The 8,781-nt window shown below is 43.5% G+C and overlaps 1 long non-coding RNA gene across 1 annotated transcript; it reads right to left on the bottom strand.

Annotated features, from left to right (window-relative positions):
* Positions 1 to 8,245, bottom strand: LOC111826663. Its single transcript, XR_002830020.1, has 3 exons — positions 8,028 to 8,245; positions 7,098 to 7,175; positions 1 to 45 (listed from the first exon to the last, which is right to left on the bottom strand). It is a non-coding gene; the product is annotated as an uncharacterized LOC111826663 (long non-coding RNA).
* Between the last annotated feature and the right edge of the window lie 536 nt (positions 8,246 to 8,781).

The following is an 8,781-nucleotide window of genomic DNA, read 5'->3' as shown; positions in this document are numbered from 1 at the left end:
AGTTACCTCCACAGTCAGCAAAATTGCCATCAACAGGTTTACCACCTATGGAAGATAATAACAGGTTTACCACCTATGGAAGATAATATTTTATCAATTATACTAGAGGCCCAGAGCACGAAATTCTGGCAGGGGGTGCCCTCTCTCACAATCTGGGACCCCTCAGGGGATGTAGTAGTGCGCCAAGCGGCAGGCGACCAGGGAGGAGCCAGAACCAGGCCAGGCACCGCCCCACTCACGCTCATCCCAGCCCACTGCGCCTGCTGCCTGCTGCCTCCACTGGGTAGTGCTGCGCAGGGGAGTGGGGAGAGGCTCCCGCTGCCACAGCTGTGCTGAGCAGTGGTCCCCCTGTAGAAGCGCAATGACCACCAAGGGGCAGCTCCTGTGTTGAGCGTCTGCCCCCTGGTGGTCAGTGTGCATCATGCAACTGGTCGACCAGTTGTTCTGTCGTAATGGTCGCTTAGGCTTTTATATATACAGATTATTAATCAGGAAGCAGTTTGCAGCAATCTTCAAAGGTCTTCCCATATTTAAAATTGTTTTACTTGAAGTAAGAAAGATATATAATTGGAGACTACCTGTGAGATAAAATAATATGCAATACCACTATAAGAATAGTTTTAAAATAAATATATGATAAAGTATAAACTTATCTGTTTCCAAGAAAAGATGATTGATTTGATTCAATACAACAAACTAAAACAGGGCAACAATTAAACATAGGGACCATTACAAAGTCACATCTTTAGATGTCTGGTGTTGAAGAAGCTAGTTCATCCAATATACTTATCCATCAGATAATGTAACAGCCATCAGGTAAACGTATAATGAGCTATCAGAAAAGCTTGAACCCCCTCCATAACATTTCCTATCCAGTGATAGAGAACTATTTCCTCTTGACTAAATTCTTTAAAGACTTACCAAGATTTTGACTATGTCACTTCACATACTAGTCTTAATTCTACCCTTTGAGAAAATCTGCTCCTCTAGCACCTACGGACAGCTGACATGTGCCTCCAAATGTCTTCTCCAGTGCAAACCCTCAGGTTCTTACACTGCTTCTCTCACAAGCATTCTGCCAGCTACGTCACTAACTCCCCTTTGCTCTCCTCTACACACAGGTCCCAGTTCGCTGGACACACTATTTAAGAAGCTAAGATGGGTCTGGAGAGAACACAAGGGCCCCAGCTTGACAAATTTCAGTTAATGCAGCCTGAAATCGCACTGGCCTCCTAAATGTTTTGAATGTTATAGGAGAGTAACTCCCTAAAACCCCTAATTCTTTTTCACACTTGATCCCACTAAACTGCCATCTGAACCTGTACAGTTACCCCTTTGCTCTCCTCTACACACAGGTCCCAGTTCGCTGGACACACTATTTAAGAAGCTAAGATGGGTCTGGAGAGAACACAGGGGCCCCAGCTTGACAAATTTCAGTTAATGCAGCCTGAAATCGCACTGGCCTCCTAAATGTTTTGAATGTTATAGGAGAGTAACTCCCTAAAACCCCTAATTCTTTTTCACACTTGATCCCACTAAACTGCCATCTGAACCTGTACAGTTACATTCAGAGGCCCAAGCATAAGCCCTCAGACATTTACAATCGAATTTTATCTTTATCACACTCTTGCCTGTTAAGACTTCTCTCAATCTAGATTCTGATACCATACAGATTTCCTCTCTCTGCATCCTGCGTTTGAAAATATAATCAGCATGTAATCAGTATTTCCATCTGTGAAACGGCTGCAAGAGGCTGACCTCTTCCCATTAATCAATAACGTTTGAGTAAAATTGTTTATCTGATCCAGAGGAACATCTTGAGACCTTGTCAAACATCTTACTGAAATCCCTTCATAATTATCTGGTAAATTTTCCGGGGTGGCATGGGAGGGTTGTAACTCCATTTAAAAAGGAAATATTCATGCCTCTAGTTTTGAGTCCCTGCAGTATCATGCACCATGCCCTTTAAGTGCTCAAACTGGTACTAATGATTTCATAGAAAAAAATCACACCTAGAATTGGACTCAGGCTTTCCTATCTCGAGTTCACAGAATCTGTCCTTCTCCCCTTTTGAAAATCTGAACATTTGATACTTTCAAGGAATGTTTGAGCCTTATCATCAGAAATTTTTGCTGTTGTTGATAATTCCCACCCGAGGTCTGTTGATCTGTAGACAGAGTGGAAGGGATGGTGAGAGAGAGACAGATGTTGGGGAGACTTGGTTGGAAAGTTTGTAAGGAGGACATTCTGATAAAAGGGAAGTGTGTGGAAGGCCGTCTGCCCTGTTTTATCGGAATTCCGACGTGGGGGAGTGTCAAAGTGGCGCCCCTGATTATTTATTCCCTGACCTTTCCAAACACGTCTGTGCACGTGCAGACCCCCGGGTGTTTACTGGAATCCTTATGCTTAATCCCTGGATGCCCTTGCCTAGAGGACAGTGTAAACACATGTGTCCTGCCAAGATTACTCACCTACTGGTTGTATCTAAAGATAAAAAATCCAATAAAGGCTAATGAGGCAGGCAATCGAGGAGGCCTGGCTCCGTCAGCCAGGCTGTCCCTCAGCCCTCTCCCCCACAGTGAAACTGTGTCGGAGTGGAGTAATCTGTTCATCCGCCATTCAGGGGCTGCTGGTCAGCCCTCCCCCCGGCAGAGAGAGAAACATCGATGTGAGAGAGACACATCAATTGGTTGCCTCCCGCATGCACCCTGACCACGGCCAGAGGTCCAACCTGAAACCAAGGTACGTGCCCTTGACCTGAATCGAACCTGTGACCATTCTGAGGCTCCAATCACTGAGCCAAACCACACCAACTACGACTATCATCAGAATTTTAAACAAACTGTATTATGTAGCTTTCCTGTCCACCCTGAATGATAAATAACAGTTTTATCGGCACTTACATTTTCCTAGAGGTGTTTATCAGTCATTACACATTCTCTAAGACGAGCAGCCCAAGTCTTTATCTTTAAGATAAGGCTAGGTGATCTAAACAGTGTCACAATATCAATTACACAATCCACTAATATTTCTGAAGATATACTATATACCAAGTATTCTGATGTATATCACTTCACTTTATTAAGTGAAGTAAATATTACTAAAGTCCATTTGCAAATGAGGAAACTAAGGTTCAAAAAAAGCAAAATAATTTGTGTGAGTTCACTGAGCTGACAGAGGATGGAGCTAGAATACAAATCTGGCTCTTTTTAAGACAGCCTGCTTCTTAGCACTATAGGTCTTTCCAAAACAAACGATTACCTAAGGCTATAAAACATTTATACTTTACTCTCCAAATAAATGTTCAGTAACATGCCTTTTTCCTTGCACTGCTCAAAGGCAAGGTACTTTATCCTTCAACTCCGGAGAGGCTTTACAAGGGAAAATCATATTTGCAAGATGGCTCCCAGCTGAAGGCTGACTTTTCCATAGTCCATTTTCATTGCAATGGGTGTTCCCAGTGCACATGGTATAAACATATGAGTTAATATGATTAGATGCATTAATTATGGAATAATCAGATACATCTAGTAAAGTTAAATATTCTGTTTAAGAAAGTAAGCTTGGAATCAATTCAACCAACTTATATACAAACAAGAACAACAAAAACCAGAAATGTTAGATTTCACTTGTTACAAAGAAACAGTATCAGGCCATGGAAGCAGCCCTTTGCTTTCTCATTTCATTGCCTCACTCAGCCCAGAAGATTCTTTTGTGGACTGGTTTTTGTTTTTTAGTTATTATTCTTGACTGTTCCCGCAGTATATTTTGCCACAACCCAATATCTGTGGAGACTATAATTAAAACAATGTGTTTGCTTCAAGGCATCCCAATAGGGTCTCATAGGCAAAGAAAGGGGGAATCCACAGGGAGCCAAGTCAGCAAAGAACTGTCATCAGATAAAGATCAAAATTAACTATCTTTAACATTTTAATTCATGGAGGGATTAAGCAAAACCAACCAACCAACAAACAAACCTCACAGACAACAGTATGGTGACTATCAGAGGGGAGGTTGCAGAGGGTAAAGGGAGGATAAATATTAACAGAAGGAAACCTGGGGTGGTGAACACACAATACAATGTACAAGTGATGTTATAGAACTGTACACCTAAAACCTTTATAATTATATTAATCAATGTCATCCCAATAAATTCAATCAAAATAAAATAGAAAATTTTTAAAAATTTAGAGAGAATTTAAATTATAATAAATGTATATGTTTTTGTTGTTTTTTACCCTTATTATGCAGTTACTAATGAGTTATTCCTCCTTTTTGTAGGAGACAATTCATTTAAAAAATGTCTAGCCTTGGCTGGCATTGCTCAGTGGTTAGAGTGCACCAAAGGGTCTTGGTTCGATTCCTGGTCAAGGGCACCTACCTTGGTTGCAGGTTTGAAGCCCAGTATAATCAGGGCCCATGCAGGAGGCAACCAATCGATGTGTCTCTCTCACATCGATGTTTCTGTTTTTCTCTCTCTCTCTTCTCTCCTCTCTCTCCGCCTCACCTCCCTTCCACTCTCTATAATTTAAAAAAATGAGAAAAATATCCTCGGGTGAGGATTAACAAAAAAGTAAATTTAAGAGATGCAGAAACTTTTCAAGGTGCACAGTGAGAAAACCAGATCCCTCCGGCTGGGAAGCAAGGAAAGTTTCCACCAAGAAACATTTGAGCTAATCCTTAAAAAATTAACCGAACTGGCAAAATGTTCATGGTTGAAGCTGGGTGATTTTTATACGACTTCACTATTTTTGTACATTTGAAATTTTCCTTCATAAAGTTTTTTTAAGAGTTGGGTGAAGAAGAACATTTCAGGGAAAATAAATAGCACAGAACAAAGTGTTTGAGGAAAGATAATAACTTTGAAATAAAAACAAGCTATACTTATGTAAAGGAGTCCGGCCGGGGTGAGGGCCAGAAAGGAATCCAGCTTGAGGAAACCTGTCTTCACTTCTCGCCCAGCGACCTAACTTTAGATTGGTTATGTTTGAGGCACTCATGCAAAATCAGCCACACATTAAACAGACAACAGGGTTCACCCCTTCCCAGAGAAAGATGAATAATTTCAAAATAAATTGTTGTCAAATGAAAAAAAAAGCCACATATTAAATCTTTCCCAGACCTAAAATTATTCCAAATGGTCAAAATGCATTCTTGGCCCTAGCTGGTTTGGTTCAGTGGATAGAGCATCCGCCTGCGGACTGAAGGGACCAGGGTTCAATTCCGGTCAAGGGCACATGCCCGGGTTGTGGGCTCGATCCCCAGTAGGGGGTGTGCAGGAGGCAGCCAATCAATGATTCTAATCACTGATGTTTCTATCTCTCTCTCCTTCTCCCTTCCACTCTGAAATCAATAAAAATATTTAAAAAAACAAACAAAAAAATGCATTCTTGTAGTACACCATTGACAACAATGGAGGACACCTCCTGTAGCAGAAATTAATGCCCATTTCAATCATTCAATAAATATTACATAGAAAATATACCACATAAGAAACTATTGTTTAAAATAATCTGTCTTCAAATTCTTTAATAAATGATAGAGAAAACAATTTCAGAAATGCCAGCATTTAAACTGGAGCTCATTCTGAAATTTCATGTTACTTAACCCAGTTTTAAGTCAGGCGTGCCTCATTCCCATCTAAAATGCCAACGACTAACACTTAGCCTGGTGCATGTAAGTGGCTCTGGCTTCTCCATCTCCTCCTGCACTATTTAGTGCCACACAATTAATACTTTAGTATATAGTATTACAGTCTCTTTACTCCAGACCAGTAGAAACAGTTGCTAGAAAGCAAAGGCACAGTATCGGATACAGTCACTGATATGGCGCCTGGGCCCAGGAGGTGGGAGGTTCCAGACAGTACAGAGGCCACCTAAAGAGAGTCATAAATATTCTCCCCTGGAATCGAGGCGAGTATCATGGCAAGGCAGCTGGAGGGGGACGTGACATTCCACCTCACTCATTTCCATGTTTTTTCTCCATCCTTAGTAAAGGAGCTTCTGGCAACAAAATGCACTGTTAGGACAAATCCTTTGTTTAGAGATATTTCATTACACTTTTCTCTAACTGGTCTTGATTTCTAAATGCTATATGCCTCCCCTACTAAAAGCCACACTTTTAAGTCACCAGCAATATTGTAACGAAAACCAACAGCCTTTTCCAATCTTTAATCTGATTAGAATCTGGTAACTTTTTCACCCCACCCCCCTTATTGATGTACCCTGAGTTTCATTTTTGTGTATGTGCTCCGAAGTTCTTTGTAATACCATAAAAGTCTTGAGGGCAGATGCCATGTTCAAGCCAAGAAACACTTGAGAGAGCTCTATGTGGCAGGTAATATCAATAAAAAGATCAATGACATACGGTCCCAGTGACTTACTCTTTTTGCATGTCCACCAGACTTTTCCACTCTAGATGGTCAATAAATCTCTTAATGTAAAATTGATTTAACCAATTAACTGCCACCATATTGTGAATTTAATTTAAAAAGGTGCGTTGCTTGTGTCTATAGATGCTTATGGCGTGCAAATGGTTAAGAGGCTTATAATATTCTATTAACCAGAAAAGTCCACGAAAAGTAAAAACAGCTATGGCTCAAGCACAGGAAAAGGGAGATATGTGAAATATTTACACATCAAGTACTTCCAGAGAAAAAGAGATTTAAATTCCTCATTCCCTATTTTAGGCAAATAAATGCATTTTGAGTTTTGCTGTTTTAGCTCCCACTTTTCCCTGCTATTCCTTTCGTTTTTATGAACTGACTCCATAGCGTTAAAAAAAACAAAAAACAAAAAAAAAACCTGCCTTGGGTTCTGGCCGGGTAGCTCAGTAGGATAGAGCCATCGTCTGGACACACTAAGGTCGTGGGTTTGATCCCCCGTCAGGGGGTCAGGGCACATACAAGAATCAACCAACGAATGCATAAATAAGTGGGACAACAAATCGATGTTTCTTTCTTTCTTCCTCTCTCTCTCTCTCTCTCTCTCTCTCTCCCCTCCGTCTTTCCCTCCCTCTCTCCGCCCCCACCCCTTCCTCTTTCTCTAAAAAATAAATAAAAATGTTAATATGCCTTGGAAAGAAAAACAGCCAATTACATTCAGATGGTTGAAATTGGGGTGGTGGTTATTTATTCTGGAGAAGCTGAAATCCTTTGTTCCGTGAAAGGAAAGGCACTGAGGAGAAAAAGGAAGATTGGGTTTGCAGGCAAGAGTACTCACCACCAGACACTCATTCTCGGTTAAAGCAGGAGGGAGAGGTCACCCTCTAGGGGTGAGGGAGGCCGGGTGGGTAAGAGGTTTGAGGACCCTAAAGACTTCAATGACCCTTTTAGGGGAGCGAAGGCAGAGTTCAAGGCAAACAAAGAAAATTAAAGACCCATACCCTTACCAAATGGATTAGGAATAAAAGCAAGTTAGAAACACAACGGCTCCTATTGCCATTAACCGATCGACGTCCAATATGACCCATCAGTTAAAATACAGAACTAGAAAGGAGCCTTTTCAGGGGAATGGGATAGAACTACACCAGTAAAATGTTTCTGCATATAAAACTACAGGAAATATTTCTTGGAAACAAGCAAATAAGCCTACACTTTCACGTTTTGTTGCTGTTTCTAGCGTTCCTAATGAAGCAAGGCTAAAAAAAAATAAACAGGGCAGTCAGGAATAATGTGTAGATCAGATGAGGGGGAGGAGGGGCGGGCATGAAACACTATCCGCCTAAGTGAAGATGATGCTCATCTGGTGTTTGTCCAAACAGTAATGACTTCAAGGCACTGGGTAGGGAAGTAATGAGAACAGAGAAAGGCAGAAAGAATGTCTGTGATAAAGCTCTCGAACTTGTTATCAGAAACAATGCCACATCCCCCCCCCCCCCCCCCCCCCTCTCTCTCACACACACACACACACACACACACACACACAATCACGAAGACATCAGGGAAAGCGGCCACGTCGCCCATATGAGAAGTCTGTTCAAAGCCCCTGTGAAGTCGTCACGACCCCAAAACGACCTAAACGAGACACCTATTGCGAAGTCACGGGCAAACCAGCTTCCACAAGCACGCATCCTGGCGATGACGTAAGGGATCTCGGAAGCACTGGGAGGGAACCATCAATCCACTTGGCCCTGACGCGTGACGACACAGGTCTCCGTCCAGGGGGTCGCGGCGCCCGTGGCCAGCACCGAAGAGGCTCTCGGAAACGGGAAACGTCTCCTAACGAAACGCGGGTGCCGGATGCGGGGGGGTGGGGGTGGGGGGCAGAGCTGCACCGAAGCCTGCGGGCCCCAACGACACGAGGCCTCTAGCCGAGGTCCCCAGCTCCTCCCCCCAAACGAGGCCCGGGAGCCAGAAGCAGGCACCAGCTGGGCCTGCTCCTTTCCCAGCGACGCGGGCAAAACCGATCGTGGACGCCAGGCTGCATTTATTTAGACCCGCTCCTCCCCGTTTCGTTCGGGAGAAAAATCCCAGGGAGCAGGGAGGGCGCCGGGGGAGGGGGAGGCTTGCAGACCAAGGAAGTACAGAAAGTGCTGAATCCTGGTAATTTCCAGAACTTCCCACCAAAACACAACACCCTCACTCCCTCCTCCCCCTCGGCCCGCACCGCCTCCGCCCGGTCCGGCCCCGCTGCTCAAATCCTGGCAAGGAACCGTCTCCCCGTCCCCACCCCCGCCCCTCGGGTTCCTGGACACCGTCCCCTCCCGCAAAGTTAGGGCGCCCGCAGAAGAAGCTCCCCTAGGCCAGGCCGCCCCACCCAACGCCCCGTTTTCGGTCCCACC

The sequence above is a fragment of the Myotis lucifugus genome, unplaced genomic scaffold (assembly GCF_000147115.1).
Source record: "Myotis lucifugus unplaced genomic scaffold, Myoluc2.0 scaffold_94, whole genome shotgun sequence".
In the NCBI taxonomy this organism is placed as follows: Eukaryota; Metazoa; Chordata; class Mammalia; order Chiroptera; family Vespertilionidae; genus Myotis; species Myotis lucifugus.
The sequence above is the reverse complement of the archived record's forward strand: the minus strand, read 5'-3'. Positions and strand labels throughout refer to the sequence as shown.